At 36.6% G+C, this 14,201-nt stretch overlaps 1 non-coding gene across 1 annotated transcript; it reads right to left on the reverse strand.

Moving 5' to 3' along the window:
• Nucleotides 1-14,049: 14,049 nt before the first annotated feature.
• Nucleotides 14,050-14,122, reverse strand: trnav-uac (transfer RNA valine (anticodon UAC)). The gene has a single exon. It is a non-coding gene; the product is annotated as a tRNA-Val (tRNA).
• Nucleotides 14,123-14,201: the final 79 nt, after the last annotated feature.

A 14,201-nucleotide genomic window follows, 5' to 3' on the forward strand; every position in this document is an offset into this window, starting at 1 on the left:
GCTTCACACACGACGCTTCACACACGACGCTTCACATACGAGAAACAGACGCAAAAGGCTTGCAGAGGTTCCTGTGCAGCATGACTTACATGACACACCAGGAAGTGAGCTCACAGGAGAGCGGAGCCGCTGCTCCCTCTCAGGCCTGAAGATGCACTTTTATTTTCAGGACGTAAAACAAGCTTCAGGCTTCATTTGTCTGCATTCGGCACCTTTTTAAACTTGCACCTGATTCCCAAATGATGCTTCATGTGATGTTGTATCGTGTGCTTTCGTTGATGGTTTCTGACGTTGATTTACTCTTTGAATGTAAACAGTCTCTCCAATGTGTCCCCACTTCTGCGGACAGACATCTGGAGGAGACGCCTGAACTCACCGTAACTGAAACTGACTTTACAAGCACACGAGTCAAACTGCAAAATGCCATTAACTTCCATCTGAATTAAAAAAGCTTGAATCCCCTCTTGAAGCTCTGATGGCTGGATGTGTTGCAGTCGCTCATGTGTGAAGTGAGAGCCGTGTGAGTGAAGTGCGTTTCTCAGTTTCTCTCTTTGTCCTCACTCTGCTGTTCACAGGTGGACATGTTAAAGTTTCACTCACACACTTGTAGTTTTACATCCAGAGCAGTTGAGTTAACAGCACGAGGCCGGAGAGCTTCCTGCTCAGGTAACACCCTGAAGACGCCGTCTCTCCCTCACTTACTTGTTGTTGTTGTGCAAAACTTTGAAAAGCCCAAAACTTTTAAGTGGGTCTCCAGAGGATAAACGGCAGACAGGCGGCAGAATTTGTGCCTGCTTTTAAAAAGTGGCCGCCCTGCACTTTAGAGTCCAATTCTAAAGCTATGAATCTCAAACAGGCTTGGAGGGAAATCTCACTCTACACTTCTCAGATGCTTTAAGCAGACACACACACACATGCACACACAAGTCAGGATCACAGGCCGGGCTGAAAACAGCTTCACTAAGTGATTCCACTGAAGCCTGTGGGCTGTTCAGACTGTGTTACTGTCACACCTCAATAACCGCCGCCCTACAAGAAGCATCTCTTCTAACGCCGTCATTACACAGGAAGATATCTGCACCAGTCACCTGAGACGGAAAGTTCTCCCGCTGTTTACCATTTTGTACTTTTGCCATTTTTAGATTTTATGAACGGCCGGAAAATAAGGACTTGTTTAAATCCTGTTTAAATCCTGTGCACAGTTTGTTAAACATTTGCCCTCATAAACTAAAAGAAATTGCTTTATAATAATGTAAAATAATGATTAGATAAAGCGATTAACTATCGCTTTACAACGCAGTTCAGCCTGCCAGGGGGCCCTGTTTCCCTTTCACAATAAAAGCCCTAGACATGCGTACCAGAGAGCATTTCACTGAGACGAAACTCAACAAAACAACTCACAGTTTCTATCTCCAGGAGAACAACCAGAGTGATGCTAACTGTGGAAGAAGGGAAAGTAATAAAAAACGTTGTTTCTACGAAGCTACATGAGTAAGTAACAAAACCTGCCTCCTTATAAACACTGCAGGTGTTTCACTGACGCCGGGCTTTATAGTTATGTAAGATTATTACGGTAGTTCACTGCTGTGGACAGTAACGTTAGCTAAGCTGCTAGCGGTAGCCATGTTGCTAACGAACACGTAGATCGATCTTCTTGTTTATATGCGTCTCCATGTGCAGTTTGTTTGTACAGTGTGTTGTTGCTATGAGGAGAACAAATCGTGTTTTCTAAAAGAGCGAGATATCGTGACTAACAGTAATCCTACACAACAAGTCAACATGTTGTTTTGTGTGCAATTTATGTTTTAAATGGGAGAAATAAAAAGGCAGCGAGACGAACTTCATTTATATAACAGGCAGCGTTTTTATTTTTGTAGAACTTGATCTTGTGAGAATCAAAAGCTTCACACTCTTATCTCAAAGTGCATCAAACATGCTTAATGTATCTTCCTCTTGGCTGTAAAGTGCCACTGTGTAGTAGCACAGTTCTGTTTGTGCTGTCTTCATTTCAGCAAATGTTTTGTTGCTGTATAAATCTGAATAAATCTGCTCAGTTTACCCTTCAGTGGTTAGAAAAGGGACTTTGTGTTCAGGGGACACGGACGCACTCAAGGACCAACAACCTCACATACAATATTCAACAAAAACAAGACTTAAAGTTTAAAGCTCCAAGCAGGAAAGTGTCTGATACCGAATAAACAACACACTGATGGTGTTACAGGTGGGGCTGAAGGGGATCATGTAGCCATGAAAATGTGCACGCTTCATTACAGACACTTTATTATCTCCGCCAAGGAGGTTTTGTTCTCGCCTTCATTTGTCCGTCTGTCAGCAGGATTACAGAAAAACTTCTGAACCGATTTTCATTACACTTAGTGAAGGATGCAGCATGGGCCGAGGAAGAACATGGTACATTTTGGAGCAGACCCAAACCACAGGGCGGGTACACAAACCAAGTTAGCAGAATAGGGCATGTGGTGTCGGAATAATCGAAAAGAAATGAGTTCCGATTTGGAAAATCCACCTGAACGCCCTCAAGTCGGAGCAACAACTTGGAAAGTTCTGGTCCACAATTCATTTGTTTCCTTTGCTCTTCGTTGTCACACAAATACTGGAAACACTGAACAATGAAATATAAAATATCTTCTTTGTAGCGTCCGTGTTGTTTCCACATTACAGCTTAAAGCTCATGAAGAACGACTTCCCATGCAACTGGGGAAATGGGACGATCCTAGGAGCCCCTGAATGCACCATTAGCCTTGGTGGTCTGCTTAGATCAGTGTTTCTCAAACTTTTTCAGACCAAGGACCACTTAACCAATAAAAAAACACTGACGGACCACCTAACTCCCCAAATATCCAAAAACAATAGGCCTGCTTACCACTCCAACAATATATTACAAATGACAGCCTAATAATGAGCTTTATGTGACCTTCTCTGTATCGCTCCTTCACACATTAAATCAACACAAATACAACAAGCATTCTACAAGCATTTCGTTCATATGGGATTTAACTCCAGATAAGAAGACCATCTGTCTCTCCTGCAAACCATCATGTTGTGTAAACAAAAGAGGGACTGACCTGAACTACCTGCTGACTTTTGAATGTAGTATAAATACTGCAGCAGAGGATTCACTCCTCTGAGCAGCACGTGGCAGTCTTACAAGCTTACGTGTGAGAGTTTGTACATCTTGTTTTATGTATAACTCTGCTCCTTCTTGCAAGAATATTGATTAAAACTCTTATTTTGATCCTGACTTCGTGGGTTTATTTATGTATAAATGGTAAATGCTGATAGATTGTACACATCAAATGAAACGTAGACTACATTTATTACTTAGTTTATTGCTGAGTGTCAGAGTGAACTTACCCTCAGCAAGATACACAAGATGCACCACATTTAGTACGACACAAACTAACGCTGTGGATTTTCAAAAATAAAATACAGTAACACTATGGTTGCAGGTCCAAGTTTAACAGGGATTTAACATAAACACAAGTTAATTATTAAATGTAGCATAAATGTACCGTACAAAACACAGCAGATTTGCCTAATTCCCGATATCAGTCGGTCCAGTTGCAGTGTGAGAAACTGGCTTTGGCGTAAACGTGTGATCAGCTGATCTTTCACATTTTCAGCCATGGCTGTTATTCACCGCCGGACAGTGTCATTGGAGAGGGGCAGCCTGTTAATGTCGTCGCTTGCTTTCTCCCCAAACAATAAATGAGTCATGATCTTGGCAGCTGGCTTGACTCAATCCTCACCTATCGAATGAGGTGTACCTGTTAGATGAGAAGGGATACCCCGTATGATGCCTCTGTAGCCTTCACAGTTTCCCCCGGTGAAAGAGACTGTGATGCCACTTCGTCATTTGTTTCTTGAGTTCATCACGTTCTCTCAAAAACACTTAAAGGTTTCCCAACGTAATCTTTGTGTTCGCTCTCAAAATGTCGCTTGAGTTCGCCAACGACTCGTAGCACAAAGCAAAGTGTGGATTAAGATCATCTTCATCTCCAGTCCAAACAAATCCAAATCTTATGTAGTCGTTGTGATATTTTCTTTTCACTTTAGCGCTGGACTTTCCATGTTCAAGCCGAGTTTCACAGCTTTCAGGCGGGTGGTGGTTACACGGCGAACCGCTCTCCTAGGACTCAGTAACGCACACAAAATGACTTGTTGCTGCGGCTGAAGCACTTGAAGCTGCTGAATCACCTGCATCAGGACGATGCACCTTGCCTGTCGCGTCAGATTGTTCATTTAATTTTCTTTTAACTGACAGTGTCTTTAGCTATCAATCCATCTTGTCAGTTGACCGCTCAAATTGACCGCGCAGATCATTTATGACGTAAGAACGTAAAACGAACCTACGTAGCTACGCAGCTGCGTAGGTTCGTTTTACGATGTAAGATCTACACATAGCTGCGTAACTAGGCTACATCTATGCTACACTCTATAGTCATTTTAGACTATATGTATGTATTTTAGACTAGTCATTTTTAAACAGTTTGAGAAACAGTTTGAACTTATAATAAATTAATTTAAAACGTGACATTTTACCAATATACCACCAGTGGTCCGCGGACCACTCTTTGAGAAAGACTGGCTTAGATTATGAAAGGCAAATATAAGTATAAACCCAACATTAAACCTCAAGCTTCAGTGCTTCTTATCAAACATTCTCCCACACAGAGAGGTGCTCAGTTTGGTTTAACCCCCCCCCCCTCGTGCAGATTGTCTTACAATCTTTAAATGAGGTCAAGGGAAGCTGAAACTTGTGTAGCATCACTTTATGAAAATAATACGCATACACAGGAAGTCCTCTGACAGAAATAGTGCAGAAGAACTTGATTATCACCTCATTATTTCCAGGAGAACAGCCTCCCTCACTTTAAATTCCATCCAGGATCAATATGGTGGAGCTTTCCAGTAATGTGTGCCATCTTCTCCAACACTGCGTTTATTGAATAAGCTGCTCCTGTCTGCATCAGTGAGCTGTTACTGATGACGAGGGATAACTGAGCCTCTCCAGCGTACCTGGCTCCCCGTCTCATTCTGTGAATATTTACAGATGAACAGTTCATTGGGGAGAAGCCAAGCAGCACAAAACCACTTAGGAATTCATCCAGGGACTCGGTCCATAATCTCTACAGCGAGTCCGACAATTAGAAATCGTTACACATTTGCCACCTCAACAGCTCGCTGCACAAACAGGCAGCGGTTTAAAAACAAAGCAGTAACGAGGACATAATTCTGTTATTCCTGGACACAGTACAATGCATTGTTATTGTGATATCACTGCAAGGTTTTCCTCCTCCTCTTCCCTCTCTTCCTCCTCTTTCCCAGCAGGAGTGATTCAGCCCGGTTCAACACGTGTGTGCGGAGGAATGAAACACGCATCGCTGACGAGGTAGAAAGAAATCGTATGGCCTGACTAGATGTCTTTGTTGGAAGTCGTCAGTGGTTTGAAGAGTTTTAACCGGTTAAGTTCAGGCAGAGATCGAGGATACAGCAAATCATTTTATAAAAATGAAAACATTAATTGCTGCTGTGTGACAGGATGTTGAATCTGGCCTCCTGCATCAAAGTCAGGCGTGCAACCCCCGACGAACATAAATGACTAACTACTCTCTTGCAGTAGATACTCAGTTCACCAGTGAAATACCATAGTACCAACCAACAGACCAAACTCCAAAATTATCCAGTTTACTGGAATCTAAGACAAAGACAAAGGAAGAACATTTGCATTAAAAAATTCTGGTTTGTCTCTACTAAAATCTGGTTCTTTAGTTGCTATAAATGTTCCACGATGTTCACCAGCTGGTCTCTTTTACCCTTTTCACAGAAAAAAATCGTGCTTAAATGTGGGGATTTAAACACGGGAACAAATATTAAAAATAGGCAACATAATCTCTTCAAAGACGCTTTTGATGAGTTTATTTTCAGTCTGAATGAAATGTGTTTTATCAGCGAGGTAAAAATATTGTATCTGTCAATGGAGTCTGGTGGCTTTGAGGAGAACATTTTTACTGAATGTTTACTGCATGTTTACTGTATGTATACTGTATGTTTACTGTATGTATACTGCATGTTTACTGCATGTTTACTGCATGTTTACTGCATGTTTACTATATGTTTATTGCATGTTTACTGCATGTTTACTGTATGTATACTGCATGTTTACTGCATGTTTATTGTATGTTTACTGTATGTTTATTGCATGTTTACTGTATGTTTACTGTATGTATACTGTATGTTTACTGCATGTTTACTGCATGTTTACTGTATGTTTACTGCATGTTTACTGCATGTTTGCTGTTTGTTTACTGTATGTTTACTGCATGTTTACTGCATGTTTACTGTATGTTTACTGCATGTTTACTGCATGTTTACTGTATGTATACTGTATGTTTACTGCATGTTTACTGTATGTATACTGTATGTTTACTGTATGTTTACTGTATGTTTATTGCATGTTTACTGTATGTTTACTGTATGTATACTGCATGTTTACTGCATGTTTACTGCATGTTTACTGTATGTTTACTGCATGTTTACCGCATGTTTGCTGTTTGTTTACTGTATGTTTACTGCATGTTTACTGCATGTTTACTGTATGTTTACTGCATGTTTACTGCATGTTTGCTGTTTGTTTACTGTATGTTTACTGCATGTTTACTGCATGTTTACTGCATGTTTGCTGTTTGTTTACTGTATGTTTACTGCATGTTTACTGCATGTTTACTGTATGTTTACTGCATGTTTACTGCATGTTTACTGTATGTATACTGTATGTTTACTGCATGTTTACTGTATGTATACTTTATGTTTACTGTATGTTTACTGCATGTTTACTGTATGTATACTGTATGTATACTGTATGTTTACTGTATGTATACTGTATGTTTACTGTATGTTTACTGTATGTATACTGTATGTTTACTGCATGTTTACTGTATGTATACTGTATGTTTACTGTATGTATACTGTATGTTTACTGCATGTTTACTGCATGTTTACTGTATGTATACTGTATGTTTACTGTATGTTTACTGCATGTTTACTGCATGTTTACTGTATGTATACTGTATGTTTACTGCATGTTTACTGCATGTTTACTGTATGTATACTGTATGTATACTATATGTTTACTGCATGTTTACTGTATGTATACTTTATGTTTACTGCATGTTTACTGCATGTTTACTGCATGTTTACTGTATGTTTACTGCATGTTTACTGCATGTTTACTGTATGTATACTGTATGTATACTATATGTTTACTGCATGTTTACTGTATGTTTACTGCATGTTTACTGCATGTTTACTGTATGTTTACTGCATGTTTACTGTATGTATACTCTTATGTTTACTGCATGTTTACTGTATGTATACTGTATATATACTGTATGTTTACTGTATGTTTACTGCATGTTTACTGCATGTTTAATGTATGTTTACTGCATGTTTACTGTATGTTTACTGCATGTTTACTGTATGTTTACTGTATGTTCACTGTATGTATACTGTATGTTTACTGCATGTTTACTGCATGTTTACTGCATGTTCACTGTATGTATACTGTATGTTTACTGTATGTTTAATGTATGTTTACTGCATGTTTACTGTATGTTTACTGCATGTTTACTGTATGTTTACTGTATGTTCACTGTATGTATACTGTATGTATACTGTATGTTTACTGCATGTTTACTGCATGTTTACTGTATGTTTACTGCATGTTTACTGTATGTATACTGTATGTATACTGTATGTTTACTGTATGTTTACTGTATGTTTACTGTATGTATACTGTATGTTTACTGCATGTTTACTGTATGTATACTGTATGTATACTGTATGTTTACTGCATGTTTACTGTATGTTTACTGCATGTTTACTGTATGTATACTGTATGTATACTGTATGTTTACTGTATGTATACTGCATGTTTACTGCATGTTTACTGCATGTTTACTGCATGTTTACTATATGTTTATTGCATGTTTACTGCATGTTTACTGTATGTATACTGCATGTTTACTGCATGTTTATTGTATGTTTACTGTATGTTTATTGCATGTTTACTGTATGTTTACTGTATGTATACTGTATGTTTACTGCATGTTTACTGTATGTTTACTGCATGTTTACTGCATGTTTGCTGTTTGTTTACTGTATGTTTACTGCATGTTTACTGCATGTTTACTGTATGTTTACTGCATGTTTACTGCATGTTTACTGTATGTATACTGTATGTTTACTGCATGTTTACTGTATGTATACTGTATGTTTACTGTATGTTTACTGTATGTTTATTGCATGTTTACTGTATGTTTACTGTATGTATACTGCATGTTTACTGCATGTTTACTGCATGTTTACTGTATGTTTACTGCATGTTTACCGCATGTTTGCTGTTTGTTTACTGTATGTTTACTGCATGTTTACTGCATGTTTACTGTATGTTTACTGCATGTTTACTGCATGTTTGCTGTTTGTTTACTGTATGTTTACTGCATGTTTACTGCATGTTTACTGCATGTTTGCTGTTTGTTTACTGTATGTTTACTGCATGTTTACTGCATGTTTACTGTATGTTTACTGCATGTTTACTGCATGTTTACTGTATGTATACTGTATGTTTACTGCATGTTTACTGTATGTATACTTTATGTTTACTGTATGTTTACTGCATGTTTACTGTATGTATACTGTATGTATACTGTATGTTTACTGTATGTATACTGTATGTTTACTGTATGTTTACTGTATGTATACTGTATGTTTACTGCATGTTTACTGTATGTATACTGTATGTTTACTGTATGTATACTGTATGTTTACTGCATGTTTACTGCATGTTTACTGTATGTATACTGTATGTTTACTGTATGTTTACTGCATGTTTACTGCATGTTTACTGTATGTATACTGTATGTTTACTGCATGTTTACTGCATGTTTACTGTATGTATACTGTATGTATACTATATGTTTACTGCATGTTTACTGTATGTATACTTTATGTTTACTGCATGTTTACTGCATGTTTACTGCATGTTTACTGTATGTTTACTGCATGTTTACTGCATGTTTACTGTATGTATACTGTATGTATACTATATGTTTACTGCATGTTTACTGTATGTTTACTGCATGTTTACTGCATGTTTACTGTATGTTTACTGCATGTTTACTGTATGTATACTCTTATGTTTACTGCATGTTTACTGTATGTATACTGTATATATACTGTATGTTTACTGTATGTTTACTGCATGTTTACTGCATGTTTAATGTATGTTTACTGCATGTTTACTGTATGTTTACTGCATGTTTACTGTATGTTTACTGTATGTTCACTGTATGTATACTGTATGTTTACTGCATGTTTACTGCATGTTTACTGCATGTTCACTGTATGTATACTGTATGTTTACTGTATGTTTAATGTATGTTTACTGCATGTTTACTGTATGTTTACTGCATGTTTACTGTATGTTTACTGTATGTTCACTGTATGTATACTGTATGTATACTGTATGTTTACTGCATGTTTACTGCATGTTTACTGTATGTTTACTGCATGTTTACTGTATGTATAGTGTATGTATACTGTATGTTTACTGTATGTTTACTGTATGTTTACTGTATGTATACTGTATGTTTACTGCATGTTTACTGTATGTATACTGTATGTATACTGTATGTTTACTGCATGTTTACTGTATGTTTACTGCATGTTTACTGTATGTATACTGTATGTATACTGTATGTTTACTGTATGTATACTGTATGTTTACTGCATGTTTACTGTATGTATACTGTATGTTTACTGTATGTTTACTGTATGTTTACTGCATGTTTACTGTATGTATACTGTATGTATACTGTATGTTTACTGCATGTTTACTGTATGTATACTGTATGTTTACTGTATGTATACTGTATGTTTACTGCATGTTTACTGCATGTTTACTGTATGTTTACTGTATGTTTACTGCATGTTTACTGCATGTTTACTGTATGTTTACTGCATGTTTACTGTATGTATACTGTATGTTTACTGCATGTTTACTGCATGTTTACTGTATGTATACTTTATGTTTACTGCATGTTTACTGTATGTATACTCTATGTATACTGTATGTTTACTGCATGTTTACTGTATGTTTACTGCATGTTTACTGCATGTTTACTGTATGTATACTGTATGTTTACTGCATGTTTACTGTATGTATACTGTATGTTTACTGTATGTATACTGTATGTTTACTGCATGTTTACTGCATGTTTACTGTATGTATACTGTATGTTTACTTTATGTTTACTGTATGTATATTGTATGTTTACTGTATGTATACTTTATGTTTAGTGCATGTTTACTGTATGTATACTGCATGTTTACTGTATGTGTACTGCATGTTTACTGCATGTTTACTGTATGTTTACTGCATGTTTACTGTATGTATACTGCATGTTTACTGCATGTTTAATGCATGTTTACTGTATGTGTACTGTATGTTTACTGCATGTATACTGCATGTTTACTGCATGTTTACTGTATGTTTACTGTATGTATACTGTATGTATACTGTATGTTTACTGTATGTATACTGTATGTTTACTGCATGTTTACTGTATGTATACTGTATGTTTACTGCATGTTTACTGCATGTTTACTGTATGTATAATGTATGTTTACTGCATGTTTACTGTATGTATACTGTATGTTTACTGCATGTTTACTGTATGTTTACTGTATGTTTACTGCATGTTTACTGTATGTTTACTGTATGTTTACTGTAAGTATACTGTATGTTTACTGCATGTTTACTGCATGTTTACTGTATGTATACTGTATGTTTACTGCATGTTTACTGTATGTATACTGTATGTTTACTGTATGTATACTGTATGTTTACTGTACGTTTACTGTATGTATACTGTATGTTTACTGTATGTATACTGTATGTTTACTGCATGTTTACTGTATGTATACTGTATGTATACTGTATGTTTACTGCATGTTTATTGTATGGTTACTGCATGTTTACTGTATGGTTACTGTATGTATACTGTATGTTTACTGCATGCTTACTGTATGTATACTGTATGTATACTGTATGTATACTGTATGTTTACTGCATGTTTACTGTATATATATACTGTATGTTTACTGTATGTTTACTGTATGTATACTGTATGTTTACTGCATGTTTACTGTATGTATACTGTATGTTTACTGTATGTATACTGTATGTTTACTGCATGTTTACTGCATGTTTACTTTATGTATACTGTATGTTTACTGTATGTATACTGTATGTTTACTGCATGTTTACTGTATGTTTACTGCATGTTTACTGCATGTTTAATGTATGTATACTCTTATGTTTACTGCATGTTTATTGTATGTTTACTGTATGTATACTGAATGTTTACTGCATGTTTACTGTATGTTTACTGCATGTTTACTGTATTATTACTGTATGTTTACTGTATGTATACTGTATGTTTACTGTATGTATACTGTATGTTTACTGCATGTTTACTGTATGTTTACTGTATGTATACTGTATGTATACTGTATGTTTACTGTATCTATACTTCATGTTTACTGCATGTTTACTTTATGTATACTGTATTTTACAGTATGTATACTGTATGTTTACTGTATGTTTACTGCATGTTTACTGTATGTTTACTGTATGTTTACTGTATTTATACTGTATTTATACTGTATGTTAACTGTATGTTTACTGTATTTATACTGTATTTATACTGTATGTATACTGTGTGTTCACTGTATGTATACTGTATGTATACTACATGTTTACTGTATGTTTACTGTATGTTTACTGCATGTTTCTTGTAAGTTTACTGCATGTTTACTGCATGTTTACTGTATGTTTATTTCATGTTTACTCTATGTGTATTGCAGTATACTGCAGTATACAGACTGTGCTGCTCACCAAGAGCTCATCCAGAACAATATGAATACTGACTGTGTTCATGTGTTCTGGAGCTTAACATCCTCCACTGTAACTGTGTGTGTGTGTGTGTGTGTGTGTGTGTGAGTGTGTGTGTGTGTGTGTGTGTGTTTACTGTACAACCTCCACCTCTCTGACAGAGAGAAGAACCTTTTGTTCCACCTCTACAGTCCCCAATTACAGTAATCTCCTTCCTCTGCTAATCCCACAGCACACAACTTTGAAGTCGAGTGCTTCATTGAACATCAAAGTTGTCTTCTTACTCCTCTGTCCACTGCCCACGATATATATATATATATATATATATACATATACATATATATATACATATACATATATATATATATATATATATACATATATATATATATATATATATACATATATATATACAGTATATATAGGAGAGGATGGAGGAGCCGACACATTCACAGCTAACACTGATGCTGGTGAACATTTGGCACTAAAGTTGGACAATCACACGGAGAGAAATGTAAAGCAGGAGGACGTCTCTCGTCCATGAGTAGATGCAGTGTGAGCAAATGTCTTGACTACTATTGGATGGATTGTGATTAAATGTGTTTTTTCAATGATCAATAAAGTTGGAGTTTTTTGTTGCTCGACTTCTGAGACACATTGTCAAAAGTGTCGCCATGAAGATATTAATGGAGATTAAATCTTATTTACTCTGAAAGGTCTCGACAACTATCTATGGATTGTGATTACATTTGTTTCAGACCTTCATGTTCCCCTCAGGACGATCGAAATAAGTTCAGAACTTGACCAAAACTTTGGTTAAAGACCAAATAGCTGCAGAACTAAAGCCATTCAGCCTCAATTTTAAAGACACAAATGAATCAATGCACTTCTGCGTGGTGATCCAGTAGAAATAGTTCCTACATGAAGCTGTTCACCCAGTGAAACGTTTAACAGGCGAGTTACACTTTGATCCATTTTGTGACAGCTTGCATTTACAAAAGAATGACCTTAATTCTACTTTTCTTGAATTGGAAACTACTAACTGTGAGCCTGGAAGTTTATAAATAACGCAGTTTTACGACAAGAGAAAAAGGAAATATTTAAAGTCGAAAATACCTGGAATCAGGTGCGTATGCACTTTAGGAATCTATCGGATGTGATCCAGTTTTTGCACGAAGAGGGTTTTCGGTAGGTCTTTGATTTGTGTCACTTTATGACAATAAATCAAAGATATCTAACACAGCAGGCTAATCACAGCACTTACTGTAGGGAGTTCTCCTGTAATGACAGGAAATGTATTTCTTCTTTAGCTTCAGTCTGCAGCAGCTCTCGCAGGTCACATGACAGGATGCAACCATCTAGACGAAGTGGAAGTGGACTGTGAAATTACTCTTCACTTACAATTCATCCACCTCCATTGATCATTCTGTTGAGTTGGTTTGAGATCAGTAAACGTGAAAATCACTTCCTGCTGCACATGCTGCTCTCTATGAGAAGCGCTGTCCGAGCTGAATGATCATCTATCTGGAAGTTAATTTAACACAAGCTTTACTGTGTAATCAGTGGAATAGTTAGGGGGGAGGGAGATGTATAAGAAACCAAGAGACTTTATTCTGTAATCCAGCAACACAAGCTGTTTCACATTTCAGGTCAGGTTTTGCACATGGTTTTCCTCTGTTTACTTGATATCTGACTTCAGCAGTGTGACAATAATGCAGCGTTCAAGTTCCACTGGGGATTATACCCAGGACATTCTGCGTGTAAAGCAGACGTGGTGACACTATACTATGGAACAAGTAATATAAAAAATATTTTTAATGGATATATGTGGGTATATGTGGTTCTGAACATTGTTCGGCCGTTAAAGAAGCTGCCTTCAGTGTCTCACAAGAACATGGAAGTTGTTGTTTCTTGGTTGGACTCTAATGCAGAAAACATCTTCTTTTGTCAACACTCACACAACACTCATATTCCTATGACAAATATCAACAGACACACAATACATCCAGTCCAAATGGGCTTTACACAACAGTTATTTATGGGTTATGTTCAGTGGATGGATATGTGGTACAATCTGGTTCCACTGGGGATTGAACCCAGGACCTTCTGCATGTAAAGCAGACATGATAACTACTACACTATGGAACCAATGATAAATAAATAGTTCTAATCCGATCGGGACAAATTTGTGGTTATGAACATTGTGTAGTAGTTAAAGAAACTGGCA

The sequence above is a fragment of the Cottoperca gobio genome, unplaced genomic scaffold, assembly GCF_900634415.1.
Source record: "Cottoperca gobio unplaced genomic scaffold, fCotGob3.1 fCotGob3_272arrow_ctg1, whole genome shotgun sequence".
NCBI lineage: Eukaryota > Metazoa > Chordata > Actinopteri > Perciformes > Bovichtidae > Cottoperca > Cottoperca gobio.